General features: G+C 42.9%; 1 protein-coding gene across 1 annotated transcript in view; it reads left to right on the top strand.

Moving 5' to 3' along the window:
• The first annotated feature begins 7,609 nt into the window (after window positions 1-7,609).
• BTBD9 (BTB domain containing 9) overlaps window positions 7,610-15,368 on the top strand; it is a 509,556-nt gene continuing 501,797 nt past the window's right edge. The window contains exon 1 of the mRNA XM_049765342.1: window positions 7,610-7,695. The gene's annotated coding sequence lies outside the window, so the exon portion shown is untranslated. The remainder of the gene's footprint in view (window positions 7,696-15,368) is intronic.

The raw sequence follows: 15,368 nt of genomic DNA, 5'->3' as shown, positions 1-15,368 counted from the left end.
TTCTAGAGGCTCTCATCATCGGTTTGAGAAACGAAGGAGAGAAAAAAGGTGAAACATTCCACCAGTACATATAGAAGTGTCAAATATCCAGTGAGGACTCCAACAATAACGATAACCACCAAAAAAAAAAAAAAAACCCCACAAAAACAGAAACAAACAAACAAAAAAAAAACACAAAACAAAACAAAAAAAAACCGCCATGGTCTTGATATAAGAAACATGGCATAGCATATAAAGAAAGAACAGAAAGGAAGAGAAAGAATAAGTATAACTGGGGACAACTTCAATAATCACACCCAAACAGAGAAATTGACCAAAAATAGATAGGTAAATAAAAATAATAATAATAAATGAAAATAAAATAATATATAAAAAATAAAAAATGTTTTGTGCTTTTTGTTTTTTCCCTCCTGCCCTGGCACAGTAAATATTGGGGTCATTCGAAAAGGAATTCACTTGGCCTAAGAGATATGGGGTTTCTCCGCCCTTGGAGTGTATTGTCATGGGATCAACTGTAGACTCTGTTCAGGATCATTTACTCTCCCGGTGGTGCTTTTGTGGTGTTTGGAAGACCTCTGCTCTGTCCTGGGTGATACAATCAGGCCTCTGTGTCTAGGGATCTCAGTATCTGCACAGATCCAGGGGTGGGATTTATGATGAAGTCAGTCTTTGTGGTTCTAGAAGTTCTGTTCCATCAGTGTCATTTTAATCCATCTTCTGTGGTTGGTGATCTTGGCCTTTGCACTGAACCTAGGATGGCACCTAGGATAGTGTCTTTCTTTGTGCTTCCAGAAGCCCCATTCCATTACAATGGTCTCTGTCAGACCTTTGGAACTGGGGATCATGTTTATTGTGTAGGTCGTAGTTCAAACCCTAGGCTAGGGCTTTTTTATTGGTCCCAGGCTGTATAAAGTCTGGTCATGGTTCTAGCAGCCAGTCATCTGTAACTCGCAATCTTGGCTTTTGGACCTACCAAAGGGTGACAAGTCTTCTGATTTTGTCTTGTCGTTAGCTGGTAAGGTAGGATAACCTGCACTTAGGTCAAGTTGTTCCCATTTTCTTCGTTGTCAGGATGTCATATTAGAGCTGGCACTTGTTAGTGACCTCGCAGTATTAAGGCTGTTCCGGATGGGATTTGTTTCCTGTAGCAGTTGTGAAGAACTGTGCCGTTTCTATGTCTGGGATCCAGGGTTCAAGGCTGGACGGATGGTATCTAATCATCTGAGGTCTAAGTTGATTCCACATGACATATTTTCAAGGTAGGAGATATCCCTGTATTGTAAACAACTATGAGTTCCTATCTCTAGTAGATAAGAGCTCTTTTTTTTTTATATGTAAGAATTCCCCTTTTTTAGTGTGCCTTTGCAGGGGGAAATGGTGCTACATTATATTGTCGGTGCATTTGGGGGTGGTCAAAGGGGAAAACAGAAACAGGTTACATACCCAAAAAAGATAAAAAAAAATAAAAAATAGAAAAAAATAGGGAATAAAAATGTATGTGCTTACATATGTATATGTAAGCCAGACTTTTTTTTTTTTTAAATGAGGTAGCAAAGTATTTAAAGGACCAAAGTGATGCAAAAGACTATCTTACATTTAGGGAAAAGCAGGTAAATAGGTGGTGTGATACAGGTCTTATGCTTATGTTGGAAGTACAGGTTTTCCCATTGTCTTTTGGGTTTTTCTTGTGGTGTGTGGGTTCCCAGGCGTCTTTCCATCCCATCCCCTGATCTTCTTCAGATTGGCAAATGATTTGCGGCGGGGAGGTCCTGGAAGAGTCACGTGCTTCAATTCCTAAAAGAAGGTGTAACCTAGAGATAAAGTGTATGTTAAAGAGTTTTCTTGGGGCCATCTCATAGTGCGAGCTAGGTATGGTATCTCGTGTGGTATCCCGCGCTGCCATCTTAGTTTGTCCACCATTTGTATCCAAGGATGCCTGTGGACATAAAAGCTGAGAGGTTATTTTAAATATAGTAAGATAAAGGCATTAAAACATAGTGTTATGGGATGTTTCCATTGGAGACAGTGATTTCCCGTGGTGTTCTTTACCTGTGTTCCTGTATACGATCTCTAAGAGATTATTGTGGGCCTTTGTTATGGAAGGTTGATTACATACCTGTTCTCTCTATGCTGCAGTTTTTGTTGTTGCTCTTTTCTTTGTGGTATAATGTTAGTCAAGAGTTTGCGTTGTTCCTTTTTCAAGTATTTTGGGCACTGCTCCCGAGTATATGTTGACTATTGCAGTGTTTGAAGTTTCTACCCTGTTAAACCCTGTTATTTGATTGTAGAGTATTAGTTGTGTATAAGATGTATGTTCTGGGTGCTTCAGAATAGTGCTACCATTCTGTGTTTCTCTTTTGTCTTCTGACTTACTTCATTTACTATAATATGATCTAGGTCCATCCATGTTGCTGCAAAGTCTGTGATTGTTTCATTTCTGACTGCCATGTAATATTCCATTGTGTATTCCATTCCACATCTTAATGATCCATTCATCTGTTGTTGGACATCGAGGTTGGTTCCAAGACTTGGCTATTATACTGAGTGCTGCGATAAATAGTGGGGTGCACACATATTTTGGAATGAATGTCCTTCCCACTTAGGGGTATATACCTAGGAGAGCAATTGCTGGGTCAAATGGCAGCTCAATTCTGAGTTCTTTGAGCACTCTCCAGACTGTTCTCCATAGGTGTTGGACTAGGGGGCATTCCCACCAGCAGTGTATGAGAGTTCCTTTCATACCGCATCCCCGCCGACAGAGATTGTTCCCATTATTTTTAATGTGAGCCATGCTCACTGGTGTAAGGTGGTATCTCATTGTTGTCTTGATTTGGATCTCTCTGATGATGAGTGAAGGTAAGCATGTTTTCATGTGTTTGTTGGCCATCCTTATGTCTTCCTCAGAGAAGTGTCTATTCATTTCATCTCCCCATTTTTTATGGCTTTATTTGGTTTTGGGGGCTCAGCTTTCTGAGTGCTTTGTATGTTCTAGATATCAGCCCTTTATCTGATATGTCGAGTGAAAAGATTTTTTTCCCATTCTGTTAACTGTCTTCTTGCATTAAGTAGGGTTTCTTTCGCCATGCAGAAGCTTTTTAGTTTGATGTAGTCCCATTTGTTTATGTTTGATGCTAAAGTTCTTGCCAATGATGCTCCATTCTCGAAGACCTTTTTGATATATAGGTCTTCGAGTGTTCTGCCTATTTTATTCTCAATAAACTTTATAGATTCGGGTCTGATTTCAAGGTCTTTGATCCATTTTGAGTTGACTTTTGTTTAAGGGGTGAGGTATGAGTTGATCTTCACTTTCGTACATGTGGTTTTCCAGTTGTACCAACACCATTTGTTGAATAGACTTTCTTTGTCCATTTCAGGTTCTTGCCTCTTTTATCAAATATTAGTTGGCTGTATATCTTGGGGTTTATGTCTGGGAATTCTGTTCTGACCCACTGGTCTGAGGTCCTGTCTCTGTTCCAGTACCATACTATTTTGATTACTATGGCTTTATAGTATAGTTTCAAGTTAGGTAAGGAGATGCCACCCAGCTTCTTGTTTTTCAGTATTTGTTTGGCTATCCTGGGTCTTTTGTGGTTCCAGATGAATTTTGTGATTGATTGTTCTATTTCTTTAAAGAATGGTGTCTGGATTTGGGTAGGGACTGCATTAAATCTATATAGTAGTTTGGGTAGGATAGTCATTTTGACTATGTTAATTCTACCTACTTAATCTCCTGTTTTTTAGATTGTTTACTGATTTTTTGGGAGGGCCACATTCATCAGTGCTTATGGTTTACTCCTGGACCTCTGTTCAGGGGTCTACTCCTGACAATGCTCAGGAGACGATATGCCATATGTGCTGCTTGGGATCGAAGCAGTGTGAAATAAATACAAGAAATGTGCCTTAGCCCCTGTATTATCTCTTTAGCCTAGTTTCCTGGTTTTTAAAGTATTATGATTAATAAATCACATGCCTTAAAGGGCTGTTTTCTAGTTCAATTAACTTAATGCCCATTCTGTACCTAAAAGTCTATGAAACAATCTTTATTGTTGTAGTAAGTGCTTAAGTAGATATACACATGAAGAGAACAAGGATAGACACTAAAACTAAGGGTCTGAGGGTTTTCTTGGAAAGAGGTATATACTCCTGATGTACCACTTAGCTATTTGAATGACAGAAATAAAGTTACACGAGCCTTTGTTTTTTTTTGTTTGTTTGTTTTTGGGTTTTTTTTTGTGGTTTTTGGGTCACACCTGGCAGTGCTCAGGGGTTATTTCTGGCTCCAGTCTCAGAAACTGCTCCTGGCAGGCACAGGGGACCATATGGGGCACTGGGATTTGAACCGATGACCTCCTGCATGAAAGGCAAACGCTATCTCTCCGGACCCCAGCCTTTGTTTTTGTTTTGTTTTTTGTTTTTTGTTTTTGTTTTGTTTTGGGGCCACACCCAGCCACGCTCAGGGGTTACTCCTGGCTGTCTGCTCAGAAATATCTCCTGGCAGGCACGGGGGACCATATGGGACGCCGGATTCGAACCAACCACCTTTGGTCCTGGATTGACTGCTTGCAAGGCAAACGCCGCTGTGCTCTCTGGGCCGGAGCCTTTGTTTTTTAGTCACAGTCTTGTAACCCTACTTCCACAGTCTTGTAACCCTACTTCCCGAGATACATGTCACTTGTTCTATTAAGCTGGTGAACCCTCTTTGAAAGCTAGTTTAAAGTTTAAGATTATCTTTAGGTCTCTTTACTATTGCCTGATTCATTTCATCCTTGCCTAGGGCTTGAATCTATCTTCTATTGACTCAACCTCTCTCCTCTTTCACTTGCCTGTGTAATTCAGCTACTTGCTGGTTATTTTCATTGTATGTGGAAAGTTTCCTTCACCAGTTCTTTAAGAGAGCCTAGTAAATTGCACCTTTCTTGTTCATATTATGGAGAATGTAGCAAGAAACACTAGCTACATTTTATAGTGACAATATTGCTTCTAAATGTTGCACAAAATATCATGAACTAATAAAACAGTACAAATGCATTATTTTACAACCATGGAGATCAGACTAATATATAGTCACTGGCAGGGTTGTGTTCTTTTTGGTTCTTTTGGGGGATTGAATCTGTTTCCTTGCCTTGGCCAGTGTTTAAAAATCTACTTCTGTTGAAGAAATGACTACACTTAGAACTACCATGACAATGATGAGAGAAGTAGAATGCCTGTCTGAAATATAGGCAGAGGGTTGGGGAAGAGGTAGAAGGGAGGCACTGTTGGTGGGAATTTGCACTGGTGAAGGGGGGTGTTCTTTCTTTGAGACCCATCTACATGCATGTTTGTAATCATGGTGCTTAAATTAAAAAAATGAAAGTATTTTAATTTAAAAAAAAAACTCTACTTCCATCTTTAAAGCCAGCAATATAGACTTCAAATCCCTCTACTATACTTCCATCATTCTAAAGTCTATCTCTGACGAGTCATCCCAGTAGCATAATCCAAGATTACTTCAAAATACTAAAATTCCATTTGCTAAAAATCATTGTCATGAAGCCTAAAATACACAGGTGTATCCTGGTTGCTACAAGTGACAAATTTGTAGCATTTCCTAAAGCTAAATTCTGGATTTAATTAATTCAATTCCCCTACACAATACTGTGGTGGCCCTGGTTGTCCCCAGTATATCAGGGGTCCAAGCAGCTTGGCAACCTTAAGTTTTAACCTAGTCAGCCAATTATCACTAGGAGTGGCCCTAGCCGGACCCCCAATGCTTTGTAGGATGTCCCCCCATGACAGTTTACGAACTTTGTCATTAGACCTAAATATCCTCACCCACCCCAACCTGTTACTGAAAAAGCAAGACTACCAGAATAGTCCTCCGAGAGCAACTTTCTTAATATTAAAATAAAAAGTGAGGGTGTGGGTCCAATTTAGAAGAGCATGTTTCAGAGAGGTGTGAGAGGCGGCAGGTGCAGCAGAAGCCAGGAGGGCTCTATAAATGGATATTACACCATTTGGAAAGAGACATCCTAGGTACTTTCCCAAGCCAACATGCTCCTATTTGAACTCACCTACACCCTCTAAATCTGATTATCCTCCTAGGACAATCACTGCCACCATCTAGTATCTTAGATCAGAAACCAGTGGATAGTCCAGCCATATTTTTCTTCCTAGCTTTTAAACATGCTCACCCTTCACCCTGGAGTCATAATATTCTTTTTCCCCTGGACCTGCGCTGTCAGTTCTCTTCCCCCAACTGCTCATTCCACTGTTTCTCCTAGATCTCTGCTGTCAACGCCCTGCTTGAGGCTTTTAGGGTGTCCTATTAGAATTACAGCAAGTTGCCTCAAACAGGACTCCTTGCCATAGTCCCTGCACACCCTGTCCACGTTCCCTCGACTTCATTTGCCTGCGATTTCCCAACTTGGATGTTTCAAGTCGTTTACCTTTGCCCTAACACTAAGCCAACCTGCCTCTCAGTCATTGCATCTTTGACTCAAGCCCACATTTAATTCCCCGATTCCGAAATTCATGCCTTTAACTCCCCAAAGCTCTAAGGGACTTGAAACCTTCCAAACACAAACATTTTGTTTCTTGTTTCGGGACCACACAGGGCGATGCTCAGGGGGTTATTCCTAGCTCAGGAATTACTCCTGGTGAGGCTCAGAGACGAGGGATGCAGAGGAGGCTCGAACCGGGTAAGCCTGTGCAAGGTGCTATTGCTTGGGGTCCAGCATGGGGAGACTCTTTTGAACCCAATAAGTCTCCCATCTGGACCAGATAGATGGACCTTCTTAATTAGCCCCCCCCCTTTTTTAATTTTTAATCTTCATTTAAACACCTTGATGACAAATATGATTGTAGTTGGGTTTCAGTCATGTAAAGAACACCCCCCTCCGCCAGTGCAACATTCCCACCACCAATGTCCCAAATCTTCTTCCTCCCCACCCCACCCCTGCTGTACTCTAGACAGACAGGCTTTTACCTCCCTCATTCATTCACATTGTTATGATAGTTCTCAATGTAGTTATTCTCTAACTACACTCATCACCCTTTGTGGTGAGCTTCATGAAGTGAGCTGGAACTTCCAGCCCTCCTCTCTTTTGTCTCTGGGAATTATTGCAAAAATGTCTTTCATTTTTCTTCAAAACCCATAGATGAGGGAGACTCTTAACCCTTTCTCTGAAACCTGAGAGAGCCAGGGTAAGTCAGGGGTGTGGGATCCCAAATTTAGGCCTGGTCGCTCAGGGGTGTCCGGGCCGCCCCCACCAAAAATAGGTCGTCAGGGGACTGAGAACCTTGTGAGGTTCCGTAACAACCGGGGTCGGGACTTGGCGACCCCCCAGAAGGGAACCTGGGGGACATGAGGTGTCAGTGACGCGCCCCGAGAAGCCCTACAGTGACGAAAGTGAACGTGATTACGCCCCGGGACCCCCAGCTCTAGAGGGTAGCCGGCCTTGGGCGGCGGGGGTGGGCCCGGGGCGGGGAAAGAAACCAACACGGAACCGCCGCGGGCAGCTCCGGGCCCCGAACCCTGAGCGTTCCGCTGCCGGCGGCCGAATGACGCCAGCGCGTAGAAGCGCATACGCGTGCGCGTGCGCGAGCGAGGACGCGCGCCGCGGCGGCGCCGGCGGCGGCGATCAAGGCGTTGAAGAGGAGCCGGCGGAAGAAGAGTTAGTGCCAGCGGCTCGGCCGCGGAGGAACAACGTCCGGGTGAGTCGCCGGGACTTGGCGCGGCGGAGCTGAGGTCTGGCCGCACCTGCTGCTGCTGCTGCGCGGCGCCGGGAAGCGGGGGTGCGCATGCGCATGCGCGGGCTGGGGCGCGGGGGCGCGCATGCTCTCTATCTCCCTCCCTTCCCCAGTGCGCGCTCCGCTCCACGCCCCCCCTCTGCCGTTTCCCCCCCCCGGAGCGAGGAAGGAGCGAGGACGGGGGCTGACGAGGGTCAATCCGCGGAGGTGCGTCCCTCCCCCGGGGAAGAGGTGGTCCAGAGGGGCCCCGCCAGAGACGCTCGTTGCCGGAGGTAAAGTGGGGAAGTGGGTGTCTGGGGTGTAGACCCAAGAGTCGGATGCGAGGAGGGGGCACCCGGCGGATCCCCGGAGGCTGCCCCGGGCCCGAGAGGTGGCAGGACCCCGGGATGGCAGGTGATGGGGTGAGCGTGTGTGTGTGTGTACGGGTGGCACTACCCGGGCCTGGGTCGCCCCGGCTGGCCGTGGCGGGGTTCGGAGGCCCTGGGTTGTTGCGGGGTCGCTGCCGTGAAACCGACTCGGTGCCTGGCTTGCGTGATCGCGGACACACCCACGGCCCGGCCGCGAGCTGTCAGCCGCGTTTAGGGGGCGGCCCACCTGTTGCCCCGGACTTGCCAACTTGAGGCGGGCGTGCACGTGCTGCAGACTTAAGCCTTTAAAACGTTATTGTTATTATTATTATTATTATTATTATTATTATTATTATCCTGCAGAAACTCTTTCGTGTGATGTCGTCCCGTTGGTTTAGTTTTGATTTCCTGGCCTTGGCCAGCTCCTTCAGATCCTTGCAGACAGACAAGACACCCTTTGAGGTCTTAGATCTTGGAGCGTTCTTGAGACCCGTCAGGTCTCAAGAAATAGGATCCAACTTAAAAAACTCAACTACTTGGGGTCGGAGAGATAGTATGTATGGAAGTGGGGCATTTGCCTTGCCTGCAGAAGGACGGTAGTTCTAATCCCTGCAGCCCATATGGTCCCCCGAGCCTGCCAGGAGCGATTTCTGAGCACAGAGCCAGGAGGAACCCCTGAGCGCTGCCGGGTGTGACCCAAACACAAAAGCAAAAACGAAACAAAACAAAATAAAAAACAAACACTAAAACCCTCAACTGCTAGTAACTTTGTTAAGTCTGGGCTCTTTAAATAAAACGAAATGTTATTAAGTATTTTAAATGGTTACAATGTGAATGACCCAAGTTACAAAATTACTCATATTCAGTTTCACTCATAGAATGTTGGAGCACCCATCTTTCCACCCATCCTTCCACCAGTGGCCCCAGTTTCTCTCCCACTTCCTCTTTGTTTGTTTTCCCCCCAAAAGGTTTGCCTCTGAGATTCGTCTCCTCAGCTGTTTTAGTTCCCAGGACATTGTGCTTTAGTTTCAGAGGAACTACGGAAGCAGTTGGTTTTAAAGTTTTTTCCTTAAGCTTAGTTAAGGAGAGACTTGCTCTTTGTCAGGCAGAAAAAGCAATTTCTGTTCCAAGTGTAGGCAGGTAGATGGTCGGTGAGGCCTAGAGGAGAGGAGCCGCTCATCCTTCACCTTTTGGGCTCTTTTCTCAGTGCTCTGGTCGGAAAGTGCTGGCCACAGAGGAGGCATGGCCAAGTGTGTCTTAGTTCTCTCCTTTTGTGGCCTCTACCAGTTAGGAGGAAATGGATGGGATTTCATATGTCATAGAAGACTGGGCCTTTTCCCTTGGGGAGTGGTCTTACCAAGATGACTGTGGTAAATGCACCTAAAAGAGTGATAATGTGGCTCAGTCGAAGAGCCTATACCTTACTTGACTGAGGACTTTGCTCCTTGGCATGCCTAAAGACGTGGGAGGGATGCAGAGATAATATGGGGATAGGGCACTGCTGGCCTCTGTCCCTGGCACTGCAAACCAAATCCTTGTCCCTTGTTCCCCCACCTCACTGCCCCCCCTCCCCGCTCAAAAAGGGGAAAACCTACAAAAGTAAATGATATGGGCTGGAGAGATAGCACAATGGGTAGTCTTACACTGGACTGACCAGGGTTCAACCTCCAGCAACTCTTATGGTCCCCCGAGCCTCTAGAAGTAATTTTTGAGGGTAGAGCCAGGAGTAATCCCTGAGCACCACTGGTGTAGCCCCAAAACCAAAAAAAATTTTTTTGAATGGTGAAGTTTGTGTGGGCTGAGATGGTAAGTTAAGCAAGGGACTTTGGTTTCATCCCTACTACCATAAAGCCCAGAGCATCCTGGAGGCCTCTTTAAGCACTGAGAGTGTAACCTTGGTGTTCCTTGGTACTTAGGGCCTAAGCCGCAGTAGCACCACATCGTCAGGCTCTAGCTTGAACTGGTCAAGTTCACTTGGTATTGCTGGGGTTCTTCTGAGCACTGCAGGGGAGGCCCCCCCTCAAAAAAGTTTCAACTTTTTTTTGTGGGAGGTCACACCCAGCATTGCTCATGGGTTACTCCTGGCTCTACGCTCAGAAATCATTCCTGGCAGGCTTGGGGACCATATGAGATGCCGGGATTCGAACCACTGTCTTTCTGCATGCAAGGCAAATGCCCTACCTCCATGTTATCGCTCCGGCCCCAAGTTTTAACATTTTAAAAGCGTTTTCTGGATGGTTTTGAAAGAAGTATAAAATTTGAATTAGGGAGAAAAAAATCACAAATTGAGGGAAATAGTGCAAGTTTGGACTTGGACTATAGTGAGTAGATTTATGTGTCGTGATTAGAATAGTAGAGAAAAGTTGGAACAGTGAGGTTTAACAGTTTGGAAGTAAAAATTAATGCAGGCTTATCTTTGTGTTACTGATAGCAAAATAGAGCCTGTTTGCTTTCTATAGGGAGGTTGTGTTACTGTACTTAAAAGATCAATGGTTGTACCAGGATTATGTTGTGCACTATTTTTTCTTTTTTTTCTTTTTCTTTTTTTTTTTTTTTTTTTTGTTTTTTGTTTTTTGGGTTACACCTGGCAGTGCTCAGGGGTTATTCCTGGCTCTATGCTCAGAAATTGCTCCTGGCAGGCTCGGGGGACTATACGGGATGCCAGGATTAGAACTACCATCCTTACAGGGGTCTCAAACTCAATTTACCTGGGGGCCGCAGGAGGCAAAGTCAGGGTGATCCTTGAGTGCAAAGTCAGTAGTAAGCCTTGAACATTGGGGGGTGTGACCCAAACAACTAAAACAAAACAAAACAAAAAAAGGGCAGGGCCACAAAATGTTGTACGGAGGGCTCCAAACGGCCCGCTGGCCATGAGTTTGAGACCCCTGGAAGGCAAACTCCCTACCGCTGCGCTACCTCTCCAGCCCCATGTTGTGCATTTCTGATTTCATAGGCAATCTGCAACTTAAGCATGTCCCTAATTCTTTCTTTGGGGAGGGGAGAAAACACCCAGTGATTCTCAGGGGTTACTTCTGGTTCCGTGCTCAGAGATCACTTTTGGTGGATTTTCTTCTCTATTACCCTGGCTGGCCACAAATTGCCCTACCTGCTGTACTATCACTTTGGCCTCATTCTAAAATCTACCTGATTTTTCAATTTGGCTTGGACCATTCGATTAGAAATGTATTGATATGGACCAGAGCTGTTACCTGTTTATTCTCTGTGTTGTGGTATTACTTATTATTATCTTTTATTATTAATGTTTGTTGTTACTGCTGTTTATGTAAAATGCAAATAATGTTAGTTGGAAAAGACATTTACTTAAAGAATAAATGATTGACAAAAAAGTATTTGAGAAAATTAAAGATCCTGTTGATAAATATAAAACTTTGGTGTTTATCATTTTCGTTGTTATGGAAATTCTTTTGAGTGATGCATACACACAAATTGAATTGCTAATCCAATATGTGTACAATTGTAGCAGCGAATGTTGTATTATTTAGTAGCTCAGCAAATATTTATTGAGTGACGCTTCTGGCAGGTGCTCTGTTGGGTGCTTGGAAGACACAGAGTACTGGCTCAGATACAAAGTGTTCTTTAGAGGAGACAAAAGATTGAGGTTATATGTTATGATGATATAATTTTGGAATGAGTAAAAATGCTGTAGATCACTTTGGCCAGGGGAAATGTGAAGAAAAGAGAATTTAGCTTTGAATGTTAAATAGAATCTTGCCATGGTAAAAGAAATGAGAGCATTCCAGGCAGAGGGAAGCACATATGCTAAATTGGCAAAGATTAAAATGGAATAAGAATTAAGTTTTAGTTGTTCCTTATAGACTCAGTATAATAACAGAAATGATGAAACAAGAAAGGTTTCATTGAAGCCACTCTTGGGTACTTCCCAAAAGTACTTGGGGGGGGTTACTTCCCATAGAATACCCTCATATTCTGGACCCCATTTTCACTCCCAGGAATAATTGGAAAATTGGGTGTGTAGTTCAGTGCTAGGGTGCTGCAGTGCTGGGGAACACCAGGGCCACTCTGGTGGAGCTCTGGAGGCCATGTGATGCTAGGGAGAAAACCCAGGTCAGGCACACACAAAACATGTACCTTAACTATATTCCAGGCCTGGTTGGAGTCACATTATGAGGGAGTCTTTGGTTACATTCTAAAAAAGCCTGCATTGCCTAGTTCCACATTGGCTTCTATGTTGGCAATACAGAACCTTAAAAGGTAAAATAAGGGGTTGGTGAGGTGGCACTAGAGGTAAGGTGTCTGCCTTGCAAGCGCTAGCCAAGGAAAGACCGCGGTTTGATCCCCTGGCGTCCCATATGGTCCCCCCAAGCCAGGGGCAATTTCTGAGCGCTTAGCCAGGAGTAACCCCTGAGCGTCAAACGGGTGTGCCCCCCCCCCCCAAAAAAAAGGTAAAATAATCATATCAGCAACTTTACTGGCAAGGAAAGTTTTGTCATTATAGGAGTTGCTGTAGTGGTATAGTAGTTAATACTGTGGAGTTTGGATTCCCAAAAACTTGAGGTTAGGCTTAATTTGCCTGTTGTTGGTTAGGTTGGGAGACCCTTAAAGTTATTTAACATCTTTCAGCCTATGTTTCTTCTGACAAGGGGGGGAGTCTATTAATTTTTTAAGGAATTGTTATGGAGGGATCAGGAGGATAGGTCAAGTGGTAGAATATATGTCTAGCATATTCAAGGGTGTGGAGTTTGATCTCAGCACCACATGACCCCTGAGTGGATCAGATGTAGCCTGTAATTAAAAAATATGTTTGTGATTAAGTAAATGAGTATGTGTACAATGATTATCACCATGACTAGTTTATAAATGTTTAATGAAATACATCCTTTATTGGTAGTAGTAGTAATAGAGTTGTAGAATACATAACTGCCTACAGAAGTAGATCCGGAATGTGCCCACAATGGAATGATTTATAAGAAATCAGCATGTAAAGCAAGTTTAGATTGGTTTTTCAGACTTGAGAGTATCAGATATACCTGGAGGTCTTGGTAAAGAACAGTTTTGTTAATAAAAAAGTGGGTGGAACGCCAAACCCTACCACTCCAGCACCCATACTTTTTCTTGTTTTGTTTTGATTTGTTAGTTTTGGACTTTATTTTCCTTCTCTTTTTTTCTTCCACTTTTCTCTTTCTTTTTCACACTTCTGGCTATTATTTAGAGATTTATTTTTATTTTTATTTGCCGGGTCCATTTTTTTCTTTTTTCTTCCATTTTATTTTCTTTTTTTCTCTCTCTCTTTTCTATTTTTGGTAGTTGTCACCAAATTTTTTTCTCCCCTTTTTCTTACCCTTTTTATCTCCAATGATGGTGGAATGGATGCTCAATCTACAACAAGCTGTAAAGTGGAGACCAGTTGCACTAGCAGACTGGGGGGGGGGGTAGAGGAGGGAGATATGGGATGCATACAGGGAACATGGCCGGAGGGAGGACAGCACTGGTGGTGGGAATGCCCCTTATTCATTGTCACTATGTACCATAAATGATGCAGTGAAAGATTTGTAATGCACTTTGGTAACAATAAAAATTTAAAAAAAGAAAACAGTTTTGTTTTCATGTCTTCTTGAGTCTTGTTTGTGGTTTGTTTAGTTCATTCCATGCCGTTGTCATCCTTGCGGTGTGGTGATAAACTTTTTTGGGACCCACCCTTGGTTTCTACATCAGTAGACCTGGGAGGAGTTCAGGAATGTTTATTTTGAACAAGTTCAGAGATGTTGCTGATGCTGTAATTCCCTGGATCACAGTTTGAGACTCACTGATGTAGAGCATAGATGAAAGATTATGGATTTGAGATTGAGATAGAACCCAGAGGGAAGTGAGAGAAGTATAAGGAAGTAAGATCCATCAATTTCACTAATCTGTTCCATGGACATCATCTGATTTTTTATTTCTGTCTTCTTCTAAATTTGTTATAGTGCACGACACACAGTGTTGTTTGATTGAACATTGGGAAGCTTTTTTGGGAAAGAGGAAACTCCCAAGTAATGCTCAGACCTGGGGCTCCTTCTGCTGAGTGTCAGCTTAGATTTGACCCAAATTCTCCCAGGCCAGTGGGAGTGTCCACTAGCAAGTGCCAGTGCCTGAAGTGGTATTGCTGGTCTGGCCTTGCAATGTTGTGGGTTACCCGAGACATCTTGCTTGTAGACAACAATATTTGAAAGATCGTGTAGCTCCTGAGATCAAACTCTTGTCAGTCAGAAGCAAGAGAGAGCCCTTAATTCCTGTACTATCTCTTTGGTCTTTTGGCAACTTTTTGATATTGTCCTTATGCTTGATTGCTTACACTTCACACAGATTTCACTCATTCTCTGCTGAGTCATAGAGGAGGTACTATTTCTAATTTTACACATTTCAGGAATTTTTTTTTTAAATAGCTAATACATACCTAGGTGCGTTATCTCTTTGTGTTAAGTACTTCCACTTTTGAGTTTCAAAATACCAATTCTGATTGCAAAAGGATTGTTAAAAATGTGGCAGGATTTCAGTCTGTGTCTTACAGAGGGACTTTGTAAGTTTTTAAGTTAAGCACATAATATGTTCCTACTTGGAAAGTTTATAGTAACTTGGAAAGAACAGTTAAATCCAGAAGGAAGAAATATAAAGAAGTATCTACATTTATATGGATGTAGAGGAACCTGAAAATAAGAATTAATCTTTGAATGCTGATCTTACGTGTTTTGTATACTATGAACTTTCAAAATACAGAACAAATGTCCTAATCTTAAATAGGACGTTTTAAGGAGGTTCTGTTGTCTCAGGAAATCATCCAATCATTGTGCAGATACATAAGTGCATCTGTAAAGAGATTTCGTTAATTAAATTGGAGCTTCATGACTATATAATTTTCTATATTTCTTGCACTCTTTCTGCTATTCTCTCTGCTTATGTGACATATCGCAAAATGCTAGGCTTTGGGGGTATACTTTGGAGTATGATACTGTGTGGTTTAATGTATACACATTGTCAGGGAAAGAGCAAATGCCTAATTTTTATCACTTTAAAATTATATTGAATCTCAAAAAATGGGAAAAAATAAAAACAAATAATTGAAAAGGAAAAACAGGTTATATTGAATGATGTGACCATTATGTTCATGCTGTTGGATAAGGGAGAAATTTAGGAAGAATAAATCAATTAGCATACTAATAAATTAATATACCAAGAAAGTATGAATAATAAAAAAGGATATATCATTGATATGAACAGACATCAAAAATTTGAAATTTGTTCAGACCTGTGTGAAATAACTGTTCATGAAAA

This window comes from Suncus etruscus, chromosome 18 (assembly GCF_024139225.1).
Source record: "Suncus etruscus isolate mSunEtr1 chromosome 18, mSunEtr1.pri.cur, whole genome shotgun sequence".
NCBI lineage: Eukaryota > Metazoa > Chordata > Mammalia > Eulipotyphla > Soricidae > Suncus > Suncus etruscus.
This window is presented reverse-complemented; position numbering and strand designations above follow the sequence as displayed.